Genomic DNA, 15,911 nt, shown 5'->3' with positions numbered 1-15,911 from the left:
TTACAAAGTGAAAAATGAGTTTCCCCTTTAAAGAAACGTGCAGCAGCAGAGGAAGTCTAATATATATATAAGTCATATCAGAATAATAGATGGTATATTATATGAGTGTAATGATGACTATCAATATCTCTAAAACCAAGTATTTTGTTTTGAGCTTTGGCAGATATTTGATCTTTAAATTTAGTTTAGAATTTCCAATACTAGTTAGATATCTGCAAAGGTAAAGTCAAGTTATGTAGGGTCATCTTTTACTGCAATTACTGTTGCAAGTCATTTGGGGTATATCTCTACGAGCTTTGCATATCTAGAGGCTGAATTTTTTTCCCATTCTTCTTTGCAAACTAGCTCTAGCTCAGTGAGATTGGACGGTGAGCATCTGACAACAGCAAGTCTTACCACAGATTCTCAATGGAATTTAGGCCTGGACTGTGACTGGGCTATTCACACATGAGTATGCTTTAATCTAAACCATTTCATTGAAGCTCTGCCAGTATGTTTAGGGTTATTGCCCTGCTGAAGGTTAGCCTATGCCTTAGTCTCGAGTCTTTTGCAGCCTCTAACAGGTTTTCCTCCAGGATTGCACTGTATTAAACTGCATACATCTTTTCATCAACTACTGACCAGCTTCCCTGTCCTTTCCTTGCTGATAAAAAGCATCAGCATCCTCACAGCATGATGTTGCCACCACTATGTTTGACTGTGGGGATGGTGTTCTCAGGGTGGTACGCAATGTTAGTTTTCCACTACACATAGCGTTTTGCCCCAAAAGTTCTACTTTGGTCTCATCTAAGCAGAGCACCTTCTTCCACATGTTAGCCTTGTCCTCTTCATGTCTTCAAGTGCAAACAGAACTTCTTATGACTTGATTTCAAAAATAGCTTATTTCTTGCCACTCTTCCATAAATGCCATGTTTGTACATTTGTGGAGCATGTGACTAACAGTTGTCTTGGGACAGAGTCTCTGATCTGAGCTGCTCTCCGCAGCAACTTCAGAGTGAACATGGGCCTCTCAGCTGCTTTTCTAATTAGTGCTCTCCTTGCTTGGGATGTCAGTTTAGGTGGATGGTCATGTCTTAGTTGGTTTGCATTTGTGCCATACTCCTTCCATTTTTTATATAATGGATTGAACAGTGCTCTGTAAGATGTTCAGAGTTTGACCTATTTTTTAAAGCCTAACTCTTCTTTACTCTTCTGCACAACTTTATCCTTGACCTGTATGGTGTGTTCCTTGGTTTTCCTGATGATGCTTGGTCCCTAATATTCTCAAATACACCTCTGAGGCCTTGCCAGAACAGCTGTAGTTATTGGAAGAATAAATTACACTCAGGGGGATTCAATTTACTAATTATTGAACTTCTGGAGGCAATTGGTCAGTCAAGATTTTATATAGTGATATCATACTACAAAGGGATGAATACAAATGTATGTCACAATTTCCTTATTTTTCAGACCCTAAGACGCCCTGGACCATAAGACACACACCCTAATTTTTAGGGGTGGAAAATAGGAAAAAAAAGATTTTTATAAGATGGGCGTCCATATTATAGTCCGAATTTAAGGTACCTTACCTGGGGCGGTGGAGTGGGGTCACAGGAGGCATAGTCACTTCTTCAGGAAGATGGTCGCGGCATGAGAGGGGCAATGCTTCGGGCCCTGGGTGAGAGGAGGGGGTATCCCAGTGGTGTGATGCTGCATGCTCAGTGTCAGCAATGAGGCACAGCAGAGTGTGTTGTGTGGAGCAGGGTCCCTGCCTCAGGAAGCCAGCATGGCAGAAGTGTGGCGATGCTGTGGCCTGGTGTCGGCGTTGAGTAGAGCCGAGTGCATCATTGTTTTGTTGGAGGTGCCTGCGCAGATCTCAGTCTGCGCATGTGCAGTCTCCAGTAGCCATTTCCCTGAAGCCCACAGCCTTAGGAATATGGCCGCTATAGGCGGTGCCTGCGCAGATTGAGATCTCAGCTAGATCACGTTGCTAGAGGTGGACCGTGGCTTCAGGAAAATGGCTGCTGGGAACACCAGGCCGCAGTATTGCCACACTTCTGCAGCTACCAGCACCCTGGGGAATGGATCCTGCTCCACCACCACTGCAACTCCCCGGTAAGACTGCATTTGGACTATAATACGCACCCCCTATTTTTCTCCCAAATTTGTGGGGGGGAGTGCTTCTTATAGTCTGAGAAATATGGTATATTTGTTAAATAATTTTAAGACCATATATCATTTCCTTTACGCTTAACAAATACTTGCTAGTTTCTGTTGATATATCACATAAAATCCCAATAAAATAAACTTAAGTTTAAGTGTGGGTATAAAGTGAAAAACAAACTGGAAAAGTTCACAAGGTATGAATACTTTTTCATGTACATGCGGTTCAACCTAAGAGCAGAATGATCATTTACAAAGTTGCATTGCCTGCTCTCTTCATCCATACTTCACTTGACTATATGTTTCTTCCTTCTTGGTGTTCTGACATATTTCCTGCCTTAAATTGATCCCATTATCTTTTTTCTAGTAAAGCTCTTCCTATTTCCTAAACCTTTTTAGCCATATCAGCTTTGTTGCATTCTGGATGCAGTAATGACCCCGCAGGCTCCAGCATTGAATCAACTCATTTGGCTTTATTAAGCTGTGACTGTTTTCTGGCAATACAATTCATATTTTCTTAAAGTGAATCTGTCACCTTATTTTTCGCATATAAGCTGCGGCCACCGCCATTAGGGGCTTATCTACAGCATTCTGTAATGCTGTTAATAAGCCCCCTATGTAACCTGAAAAATAAGAAAAACAAGTTAGATTATACTCACCCAGGGGCGGTCCCAGTTCGGTTCGGGTCCGATGGGCATCGCAGGTCCGGGTCTGGCACCTCCCATCTTCATGCGATGATGTCCTCTTCCTTGCTTCTGTCGCGGCCCCTCTATGATCTTTCCCGGGGCCTGCACACTGCAGTACTTTGCTCTGACCTCAACAGGGCAGAGAATTACGCCTGCGCCGGAGCCGCGACAGAAGCAAGGGAGAGGACTTCATCGCATGAAGATAGGAGGCGCCGGACCCGGACCTGTGACGCCCATCGGACCCGAACCAAACCGGGACCGCCTCTGGGTGAGTGTAATCTAACTTGTTTTTCTTATCTTTCAGGTTACATCGGGGCTTATCTACAGCATAATCTATAGTGAAATATCAAATGTACTACAGATAATGCCTTTTATTGCATATAGATAGCTTTTTTACACTGTGGACAGTGTTTTTTCTCAAAAAACTAGAACGGCTCTAAGTATTGTAAGAAAAAAAAGAAGCAATGTCTGCGAAAACAATTCACTCACTCGTTAGTGGTAGTGCTTCCCTGCTTGGTCTCAGGACGTTGCCAGTGTTCACATGAGCATCCAAATATAGATGATGGAGTCCGGCATCTAGATAAAACATTCAATATATTTAAAGTGCATAAAATTCCAAGGTCCACAAAGACAGCAGTGGGCTAGGCATCATGGTTCAGGCGTCACTCAGCTTCTAATCAAGGCAATTAGGCTGGCGCAGGTGCTGTTAAAATACACTTGAGATCATGTTAAAATGACATCATCAAAGCTGCATGCTTGTTAACTAGTTCTATGCCTTATGTCTGGAAGCCATTGGTGCTATGGATATTGAAAAGGACCTCTAATATAGTAAGGAAAAGGAATCGAAAGAGTTTAATTTTCGCTGACTCATGATCGCTGATTGACGATGTTCACTCCTCTAATTTACCTAGTATTAAAAAACCTGTTCTGGATCTCAATAAAGGCTTATGCAGATGACCGTAACTTTGGTTCGAATGTGATTGGGTTGCACTTGGAACATATCTGATATTTTCCTCAAGTTGTCCAAGGATAAAAATCGCAGCTTGCATGATTTGACTCTGATAATCGGATGGCACTCAGCCATTCAAAGCTATTGGCCAGACTGCACTAGGATGAAATCTGAGTGCTGTCCAATTTCAGGGACTGACAGAATGGAGAAAACTTTTTTTATTTTAATTCTCCACAGCTGGGAGATTGATCAGAGTCTGATTAGCAAAATTGGACAGTTTTTCTCAGATGGAGAACCTACCTTACTGTAAGGCTACATTCCCACGATGACCTTTTGGTGTGTTTTTGATACTGTGTAATTTTGCTGAATTAAATATGAGCATCTTACAGTTCCAGCAAAGTGGATGGAAATGATAGAAATCTCATGCCTACTGTGCTTTAATATTAGCGTAAACTGACTTGTGGTGCGTGTTTCAAATTAAAGAAAATGTTGTCAAAGTCAAATACCATGAAGTTTCAAAAACAAAGCAGCTTTATTGAAACCATGACACAGCAAAAAGAGACAAAAAAACGCAGAGTAAAAAAATATGCAAATCATAGCGGTCATGTATGGTAATCGCTCACTCGCACCAGCTAAATCAGGAACACACTGTCATGATTCAGAAGTCTGCAGTAACATAGAGCAACTGCAGGTTTTGCTCTTAAACGTGGACAACACCTTTAAGGTTACATTGTTTTACATATTGATGTCTTCCACAGAGCGATCTCACTAATAAAAGAGGTTGTTTGAGATTGAAAAAATGTATATTTTCCAGAAACATTGCCAACCATTTAGCCTGGTACACGGATCAGTGCTTATGCAGGGTTGCTTTTTTGGAGTACTGGGTGATGGAGCAAGCTGGCAGAGAACAGTAAGAATGCTGGATATAACCAGGAGGTCGTATTCAGGAACAAAACCCAGAGGCAGTTGGGTAGTCATAACACAAGCCAATGTAAATGATGGCCAAAAACCAAGCTGAGTCAAAGCAGAGTAGCAGGTGTGAACCAGATAAAATACAACCTGTAGGGGGCGCAGTCAGATGGCCATATAAATCGTATCGATAACAGACCACAGTGCTCGGACTGACCATCAGGTGTCCCAACCGGAGAGAGACAGCTTCATAGACATATGTGAAGCGTTCATGCTCGGGTCTGGAGACCCACCAGACCATCCGTGCACCGTGGTCTGATGTATATGGTCATCTGACTACACCACTGTAGGGGGTTTAATAGGGAGGATCCTCAATCATGGATCCCAGCAGATAGCTAATTACACTGGTAACCAGCCCTCTGCTCCAAAACACAAATGACCTAGAGAGCCACCAACAGGTCATGTTTTCAGGATTTCCTTAGTATTGCCCACGTGATAATTGTATCAACTGGACAGCAAGAATTCCATCACCTGTGCAATACTAAGGAAATACTGAAAACATGATGTGCTGGTGGCCTTGGGGTACACTGACCTAGAAAAATAGAAGGAACTGCTAGATCGATATGTCGTCACAGTAAGCAGAAAAATTGCTGCCAGGAGGGGTCCATGACCACTGTGAGACGGGAGAGATCATCGCACGGCGGGGCAGGCACAGTCAGCAGATACCGCCGATAAGTGCTTTATAGTAAAATAAAGTCCCGGATAACCTCTTTAACTCAGAATTCCCTAACCCAAACTGCTGTGGACAATGTTCTAGTGATCCTGAAAATCTCTTTTACTGCATTTTACATACTCCATTCTGGGCAAGGGAAACATCAAGTTTGCAACAGGGCAATCATATCATAACTTTTTTTTTAGCTGTACCTCTTTTTGATATAGGGAATACATTTGCCATGTTTCTCAGCTGGAGAAAGCTCAGTAAATTAACAGGCATTTACATACACAACATAGCTCTCTTATTCATGAAAGCTATTGACTTTTAGTGGAGTCTATCAGGTTGCCATAGGAATTCTGGTATTTTTTATGGCATTTTGATGTCATGAACAACACTGCAGCTCACAATATTCTTTCAAGACCAAAAATAGAGCACCAAATGGAAAGTAAAGAGAAGAAGAATGTTGATCAATGATATTGGAAGTCACTAGTTTACTTTCATTTGTAGCGATCATTAGAGAGAAAGTTTTGCACAAAACAATTCATTAATTTCCCCACTTGTCATATACAGCTCGGACAAAAGTCCACTGCAAAATTTTCAGTTTGTCTGATTTTTCTCTTTATAGGTATATTTTTGGGCAAAATGTAAATTGTTCTTTTATTCTATAAACTACTGACAACATGTCTCCAAAGTTCCAAACAATAAATTTTGTATTTATTTTCTGAAAATGAGAAATCGTTAAAATAGCAAAAAATGCATTGCTTACAGACCTCAAATAATGCAAAAAAAACAAGTTCATAATCATTTAGAAACAGCAATACTAATGTTTTAACTCAGGAAGAGTTCAGAAATCAATATTTTGTGGAATAACCATGATTTTTAATCACAGCTTTCATGCATCTTGGAATTCTTTCCACCAGTCTTTCACACTGCTTTTTGGTGACCTTATGCCACTCCTGGTACAAAAATGTTAGCAGTTCTTCTTTGTTTGATGGCTTGTGACTATCCATCTTCCTCTTGATTACATTCCAGAGGTTTTCAATGGGGTTCAGGTCTGGAGATTGGGCTGGCCATGACAGGGATTTGATGTAGTGGTCCTTCATCCACACCTTGATTGACCTAGCTGTGTGGCATGGTGCATTGTCCTGCTGGAAATACAAGTCCTCAGAGTTGGGGAACATTGCCTGAGCAGAAGGAATCAACTGTTTTTCCAGGATAACCTTGTATGTGGCTTAATTCATGAGTCCTTCGCAAAAAACAATCTGCCCAATTCCAGCCTTGCTGAAGTATCCCCAGATCATCATTGATCCTCCACCAAATTTCACAGTGGGTGCAAGACACTGTGGCTTGTACGCCTCTCCAGGTCTCCGTCTAACCATTAGACAATCAGGTGTTGATCTGTGGTATCAACCACTGAAGACTCTCAATTCAAAATATTTTTCCATCTACTGGCTAACAAGGTACAAAGATTTACATATCTTTCCTGTATCAAAATTTTGGGATGCAAGGAGCCATAGAATTTTTCCAGAGTCTATGTGCTACCAGTAACATGGAAGTTCCCTATATTTCTTGAGTGGGGACTTGCTTTTTATGTGAATTAAGCGGGTAACATTTTCCATAATATTTGGGATCACATTTATCCTGCACTCTACGCTGAGCATTTACATCATGATTTCCATCTAAATCTATGAATGATATGATTCAGACAAAACCCTTGAGGGATCCATTGACTATAATAAGGAAGCAGAGTAACTCTGGACTCCTTTTGGGCTTTATTCAGCAGTGTCCATCTTTTCAGAGGTGCACAAAACTGTGTCCGACCGCGCTTTTATTACACTCTTAAACAGAACACCATGTGATCGCAGGTCAGATGGTGCTCACAGTGACTTCATCTGCCTCATTATAGGGAATCTTCCATCATGGGTTCCGTCGTGTATTTTAGGGATTTACACGGAAATCCCGGTGTAAGCGCTTGGTGTAAAGCGCAGGATAACTGTGAGCTAAGCCTTACTGCAATCTTAGTGAGGCAGAATGAACAGGTGAAGAATTGGTTCTATTTATTTTTTATGCCGTTTCTCGTGTGGTAAAAATGATTAGGCTATATTATTAGCTGGTGTGATTACAGAGATACCAGATTTACATAGTTTTTTATGTTTAGCTCCTATCACACACTAAAAAACACTTTGTATTGCAAAAAAAAGTTTTTGCATCACCATATTTTGAGAGCTATAATTTTTGTATATACAGCTCTGGCAAAAATTAAGATTTTTCTCTTTATAGGTATATTTTTGAGTAAAATGTAAATTTTTCAAATATTCTATAAACTACTGACAACATGTCTCCGAATTTTCCAAGCAATAAATTTTGTATTTTTTTCTGAAAAGGAGAAGTGGTCAAAATAAAACAAAAACAGTGCTTTCAAATAATGCAAAGAAAACAAGTTCATAATCATTTAGAAACAACAATACTAATGTTTCTGAAGAGTTCAGAAATCAATATTTTGTGGAATAACCATGATTTTTAATCACAGCTTTCATGCGTCTTGGCATGCTTGCCACCAGTCTATCACACTGCTTCTGGTGCAAAAATTTAAGCAGTTCTTCTTTGTTTGATGGCTTGTGACTATATATAATCTCTTGATTACATTCCAGAGGTTTTCAATGGGGTTCAGGTCTGGAGATTGGGCTGCCATGACAGGGTTTTGATGTGGGGGTCTCTTAATTCTTACCAGAGCTGTATCTGAAAACAGAGTCATGTGAGGAATTATATTTTGCGGGATGAGTTGACATTGTTGATACTATTTTCGGGCACATAACATTTGGGATCGCTTTCTATTTCTATTTTTGGGAGGCAGAATGAAGAAGATCCAGCAATTCAGTAATTGTTTTACGGGTGTTTTTTATGCCGTTCACTGTGAGGTAAAAGTGGTAAGACAACTTTGTTCTTCTGGTCAGTACCATTACAGCGATACCATATTTATACAATTTTGTAATTTTTTGACGCTTTCACACAATGAAAACTATCTTATAGAAAAAAGAATTGTTTTTGCTAAATTCTAAGAAGTATAACTTTTTTATTTCTCAACTGATGGAGCTGTATTGTGGCTTCTTTGGTGTTTTCAGCTATACCATTTTTATTTCGATTTGACTTTTTGATCGAGTTTTAATCCACTTTTTATTTGGCGATATGATGAAAAACCCTAGTTTTTTGCCAATTTTTTATTACATTTTTTTGTACAATGTTTACTTAAGGTGTTAACTAGTGTGACAGGTTTATAGGTCGGGTCGTACCGGATGAAGCAATACCAAATATGAGTACTTTTTTTGTTTATTTTTTTTACAGAAATATGTGTATTTATTGTTATATTTTTTTCCCATTCTTTTTGTTCTTTATTTTGTGATTTTTAAAGCAAATATTGCTATTTTTTAAACATTTTTTTGCTTTTTAACTTAGCCCCTTTATGGAGCGTTAATTTTTTTACTCTGATAGCTGGTATAATGCATGATCTAACAGGCTTACTGCAGCTGGCTGACCCAGATGTCATCATGATGACCTTGGGTTGTCATGGCAATAATCATGCCCTCGAGGTGATGTCACGGTGGCGGCGATTCTTAGGGAGAGGGAGCCTCCTTCCTCTCCCAGCCTTCTAAATGCTGTGAAATCAGTCATGCATTTAGGGGTTTAAATGGCCTATGGTGGTGCGTGCACTGCTCCTGGGTCTGGGCTTTAACTTAAGCCAGTTTCCCAGTGGCGATCGCACAGGCACAGCCACTGTGCTGCACTTGGGCATCAAAGATTGGGAACCACTATCAGACCATGACATATGGTACATCAAAGGTCATAAAGGCTTTAACTGCTTATGTGCCCAACTTTAAATATATAAAACCCATATACTTAACTCCTGGGCCAGCGCTTCTCCTGCAATGTTGGCGCAGCAATTTCCAATGGTTACATGGCATTGCTGTGTCTTGAAATGACTGCTGATTAACTGTAACGGTCACATGGCATAAACATGTTACATGACCATCGTCAATTGCAGCATGGACATTGCAAGAGCAGTGCCAGCCCAGAAGGTAAATATATGGTTTATTTATGTCATATGGATTGGAGAACTTAAGGCTGAGTCACACATAACGATATCGTTAACGATATCATTGCAACGTCACGCTTTTGGTGACGAAGCAACGATGCCGCTAACGATCTCGTTATGTGTGACAGCAACCAACGATCAGGCCCCTGCTGGGAGATCGTTGGTCATTGGGGAATGATCAGGACCATTTTTTGGTCGCTGATCACCCGCTGTCATCGCTGGATCGGCATGTGTGACGCCTGTGAGTATGTAGTGTTTTTTTTTTTTACTTTTACAATGGTAACCAGGGTAAATATCGGGTTACTAAGCGCGGCCCTGCACTTAGTAACCCGATGTTTACCCTGGTTACCCGGGTGCTGCAGGGGGACTTCGGCATCGTTGAAGACAGTTTCAACGATGCCGAAGTCATTCCCCTGATCGTTGGCCGCTGGAGAGAGCTGTCTGTGTGACAGCTCCCCAGCGACCACACAACAACTTACCAACGATCACGGCCAGGTCGTATCGCTGGTCGTGATCGTTGGTAAGTCGTTTAGTGTGACTCCAGCTTTAGTGGACAACCACCTTAAACTACAAGCTGCAGGAAGGGAACAATAACTAATAAATCTCAAATGTTGACAGAAACTACTGATTTATGCAGAAAAAGGTTTTCTTGAAATACAACCCCAATTCTGTGTGAAATGTAAAGATAACAAGAAGAGATGACTCGCAAATCTCTTTTAGCCTTATTTCATTCACAACAGAACGTAGAAGTTGAAAGACATTTTTCTATTGCATTTGAAAAAATGAACATATTTCGAAATTGATGGCAGCAACTCATCTCAAAAAAGTTGGGACAGGTTTAACAGAAGGCTAAAAAAGTAAGTGGTACTAATGAAAAACAGCTGGAGGGTCATTTTTCAACTAAGTAACATGACTGTATAAAAGCAAGATAGAGAGGAAGAGCCTACCGTAAGTAAATATGGTCAGAGGTTCACCTATCTATGAACAACTTAATCTAAAAATTGTGGAAACATTTTTGAAAAATGTTCCTTAACATAAAATTGCAAACACTTGGAATATGCACCATCTACAGTATATATCATCAAAAGATTAAGAGAGTCTGGATAAATCTGTGTGCACAAGGGACAAGGCAGACGGGCAATATTGGATTGATCTAATGACCTAAGGGCTCTCAGGTGGCCCTGCAGTAAAAATAGGCATTATTAAGTTGTGAATAGTTCCAAAAATCATTGTCTGTGATCCTAGAATCCAAAATGCTTGTTAAATCTCTATAATGCAAAGAAGAAGGTTTTGTACCAACACAATCCAGAATTGCTACAGTCTTCTCTGGAGCAAAGATCATTCAAAATGAACTGAGGCAGATGGAGAACTCTTCTGTGGTCAGATGAATCAAAATGTGAAATTGTTTATGGAAACCCTGGACGCCGTGTCCTGCAGACTCAAGAGGAGAGGGACCATCCAGCTTATCAGCGCACAGTACAGAAGCCTACAGCTCTGATGGTATGGGGGTGTATCATTGCCTGTGGCATGGGCAGCTTACACATCGGGAAAGGCGCAATCTATGCTGAGCATTATATAGAGGTTTTAGAATAACAAATCCTCCATCCAGACAATGTCTCTTCCAGATAAGGCCTTGCATATTACAGCAAGGCAATAATAAACCACATACTGCATCTATCACCACATCATGGCTTCACAGAAGAAGTCGGGTGATGAACCGGCCACCTGCAGTCCAGACCTTTCACTAACAGAAAACATTTGGCGCATTATGTAACAAAACATCCGGTAAAGACCCCAGACTGGAGCAGTGAGAGTCCTTCATAGACAAGAATGGGACACAATTCCTCTCCCAAGATCCCCGCAATTGGTCTTTTCATTTCACAGACATTTAGAGACTGTTTAAAAAGAAATGAGGATGCTACACAACGGTAGACATGACCCTGTCTCATCTATTTTGAGATCTGTTGCTTCCATAAATTTGTAAATATGTAAATTGCTTTCAAATGAAATGGACAAATGTCTAATGTTCACCTTAGGATCTGTGATCTATGTTCTGTTGTGAATAAAATATGGCTGCACGAGATTTCCATATCATCACATTCTGATTTTCTTTACATTTTATACAACATCCCAATTTTTAGGAATTGGTGTTGTAATAAATGATGCTATATTGCCGTGTATAACGTCTGCTGTAGTATACACTAATTGTAGGAGATGAAACATTGTGCTAGCGTTGTGTCAGCTAAATAAAATGTATTCAGCATTGAACGACTCTACCACAGCTCGCTCCTTTTCTTGTGTTATATCTCTTACCATCTTGGCCGGCTATAGAAAATCAGTAAGTGCATTATTTAAGTCTCGTGCAGGCAGCAATGAAAAGGTTACATTCTCCTCATAAAGGATCCATATTGGTATCCACAGCCGTCCTACTGTTACCATGGAGCCAGCAGCAGCAATAAAAAGCCAACAGGAAATGTAAGACTCTTTTATCACAGGCATCTCTTCCTTGAGAAGACCTAAGGTTATACAACCATGTACCATGCTCTATGAGTATTTAACCCTCCATGCACTAGAAAGAAATGACGTTCTGATATTGTCACCAGGAAAATGCAACTTTGAGTTTAGCAAATAAAACAATTATGATGATATATATATATATATATATATATATATATATACACACACATATCAATTGTTTCCCATGATATAGCCTGCAAGCCTAGCAATATGTGCACATTGTATATCCTGTCTTAGAAACCTAATTTACATAGCAATCAGTCATAATAACATAGATGTCAACAAAACATCCATTATTAATATTATTATATTTAAAGCACCATTACTTCCATGACGCTGTCCATGAGAAGATGATTTACATACATATAATACATATATAAATGATATGTGTCAGAGTGACCCTAACCCTGCCCTCGTGACACTCTACATTCATGTGGCCACCATCTTTCTTTCTAGACCATGTAACTATAATTATGTAACTTAGTTATACCCCTTTGGACTCAGTCAATCTTCACACAACTTATTACACCAGGTTTTGTAAAATAGCCCAAGCCCCCAATGAATTGTCAAGTGCTTTGTACCACATTGCATTATGGCATTATTGCTTCCGCAATATGCGAGCCGCAATGATTGCACATGCCACGAGCTTGCAGTAAATTCTATCCAAGATATGCGCAGATACATTAAAGCCCAATTGATGACTATGGTCTAGAGCAGGCCCAGCAGCTGATTAGAGGCTATCAGAGAACATATCTTTTCACAGGGACATAGCTAATGGAGACCAACCATTGCATGTTGCCCCAGGTGCTTGGTGCCCGGAGTGCCACCGGCAATCCACTTTGCCTGGGCCAGGGTATAGGGATAAAAGGTGAGGGCAGGGAACTTAACCGAAGCCTACCTACATCTCTGTTTCTTTATATAAAGTCTTGTAAGATGAACAACGAAAGTCACAAAATATTCTCCATTCTATGTGAAATTGTAAAGGATAAGCCACAAGGTTGTAAAGATGAGATGAACCATGATAAGATCACTGATATCTCAGTTACCAAATTAAATCATTCAGAGGCACTTTAGATGCTTTAAGGTAATGCAGGCTTAAAGACAGATTCTCTATTTTCCTAAATGCCTCAAATATGGGGCTATTATGATATAAGAATAATGGGTGAAAAATTGTGTAGGACCATGTACCATATTTAATATGTAATAAAATTGACAGACTGTGCATATACACATAAGCATTATGTTTTTTTAATACGTGCACATTCTGTCATTTTTTTTACCCTACATGATTAAAGGCTATGTTTTATCTACCTTACTTTGGTTCTGGAGAACATCCCTTTTTGACTATTCAGAGCTATTGGACCTGGAAGCCAGACCAGTGAATATTCCACGCACCCCACCCAGACCACAGACTGTCCACCCTGGATGTGTCCTGGGACACGTATCTCTAACACGAGTGGTGAGCTGAACTGACACCATTTCTATTTTTTGTCCATATTTACTATGCCTTAACTGAAGGCCATAAGTGTAATGTGAATGTGGCCACAGAGGCTACACCACCTTTTATTGTACATTACTCTGAGCGCCATTATTGAAGCTATTGTACAGATGACTATGGATTCTCTACATTCATTGTTCCGTTCCACATAAAACTCCTAATCATATGCAGAGTTTTACAAGAACTACTACTGCCTGAACCAATGGCACATCTGTCCTAACAACAAATTTTAACAGATGCTTCCAAACATAAATCACTTTAAAAAGGCTGAGCTAATTTTCTAGAAACAAGTTATGAGTGTTCTGGGGAGAAGGAGGTGAGAAGGGTTAATAACACTACTTATTCTACATGATCTCTCTTGAAAGGGTTAGAAGCTTGCACAGCCATTGTAAAATCACCGAGCAGTTTAATGTGCTTGTAACCCACTAACCGTTCCCTTTTCCTTAATTGAGTTCATCCTGACATTGTGGAGGCAATATTACTTAGATGTCAATATTTGCTCTTCCCCTTTATATTGTTACGATGTGCAGATCTTTGGGGATTAGTGCTGTAGGGTTGGAGCACTTTTGGAATGATTGATTATGGAAATCATACTGCCAACCTGACCTCCGTCTGATTGCTGCACAGCAAGATTAGCTGCAGCACTTCAGCTCAGATATTGAGATAAATATGAATCTGGCAGCACTGGACTTGTAGATTACATTTCTGCAGCCGGTCGGTTTAACTTCAGACTTGTAAAGTCAAGGTAATATGCCCGTTACATGCTTTTCTACATCATAATGACGCTTTAATTTTACAAGGTAAAAAGAAAGTATGGGGTTATATAGATTAATATTATGCTTTGCATGGAAGACAGCCTATTTGCCACTGCAGATAAATGAACAATATTATCCTAAACCAATGTTGGCAAGATTTATTATGTCAGGAAAAATCTCAAATTAGTAAGCACCTAATTAACAATGCTCCATTCACACTCATTCAGACTTTGAATCTCAGAAAATGTTAAATCTCATAGAGAAGGCCAAGTGTATTATTATAGTCCATAAGGATATGACCATCATTGCTCTAAGCCCTCAAACATTGCTTCTGCAGGAAAATCTCCAATGCATCCCATAGAACATATAGAATTTATTTTGTGGGCTCCATACAATGTACTGATACATTGGTAATGGTTCTCCATTGAAATAGTCCACAACAAAGAAGGAGTAGAACGGCACCAGGTAAGGCGATGATCGATGGATAGTGAGCAAAATGCTGAGCAGGCAGATATCTCATGTGACCATGAAGCGGTGGTGGTTTTAACTCGCACTGCGGTGCTCAACCAAAAAGTAATCCATAATGAAAATTATAAAGAAAAAAGAAATAGTGGCACTCACCAAGCAATACGTTTAAAAGTCCTTTAATTCTCCCCCTTGGTGGGGTGAGGACATGCCTCAAGGGCGGCGGGTGTACACGAAGGTGCAAGGAGCAAACAGGACAACGGCTGTTTTGCACCGACTGCACTTCAACGGGTCCAGGTGTGTGATTAGGACTCATGTCAGTTCCTTTATAGGGAAATCTAAACCATCTGTGTAGCACAAATCTCTACATAACAAATTGTGCATGAACATATACAATCTAAAAACATGACCATAATCACATACAAATGCAGAGTAAACAAAAAACAATAATCATAAAAAGACGGACATGTCTAACTTATCGTTCAGACCCATTGGACTCTGAGCATTTGTTCTCATAATCCATTTAACTTCATGCTGCAAGAGGATTTTATTGTCGTTTCTTCCCATCAAAGGGTGCTTAACTATTTCTAAACCTGCAACGCTCAACAACCTAGGTTTAGCATCATGCTTTTCCTGCATATGGCTAATAAGTCGCAAAGAACCTTTTCCTGAGGTTATTGAACTATGATGTTCTCTAAACCTCGTGCACAATGGGGCGAATAGTCTTCCCTATATAATAAAAAGAGCAGGGGCAATAGAGGATATACACCACATTTTTACTTCTACATGAAATAAAGTCTTTAGTTCTATGTTCTAAGGGACCTATTTTGAGAGGACTATGTGTTAAATGAAACCGGCAATAGTTGCAATTCCCGCACCTAAAATTTCCTGGGCTGGATGTGGTTTTTAACCAATTTTTTTCCTCCGGTATAATGCGATTATGCACCAATATATCCCCCAAATTTTTTGTGCGTCTATAAGCAAATTGTGGATTGCCAATATTTATTTTAGCTAAATCTCGATCTGATTGCAAGATATGCCAGTTTCTTCTGATGGCTGTATGAACAACTCTATCCATTGGACTATGTTTAAAGTTAAGAATAATCTTCTGCTCCACTTTCTCTGTTTAAGTGTGCATTCTGTTATTCTTATGTCTTTGTTTTTTAAGAAGGTCCACCTGTGTAA

The 15,911-nt window shown here is 39.9% G+C and overlaps 1 protein-coding gene across 1 annotated transcript in view; it reads right to left on the bottom strand.

Annotated features, from left to right (window-relative positions):
- Nucleotides 1–15,911, bottom strand: part of CPO (carboxypeptidase O) — a 593,649-nt gene that overhangs the window by 499,558 nt on the left and 78,180 nt on the right. Inside the window, exon 2 of the mRNA XM_077275735.1 lies at nucleotides 3,318–3,404. The gene's annotated coding sequence lies outside the window, so the exon portion shown is untranslated. The remainder of the gene's footprint in view (nucleotides 1–3,317; nucleotides 3,405–15,911) is intronic.

This window comes from Ranitomeya variabilis, chromosome 7 (genome assembly GCF_051348905.1).
Source record: "Ranitomeya variabilis isolate aRanVar5 chromosome 7, aRanVar5.hap1, whole genome shotgun sequence".
Classification (NCBI taxonomy): Eukaryota; Metazoa; Chordata; class Amphibia; order Anura; family Dendrobatidae; genus Ranitomeya; species Ranitomeya variabilis.
The sequence above is the reverse complement of the archived record's forward strand: the minus strand, read 5'-3'. Positions and strand labels throughout refer to the sequence as shown.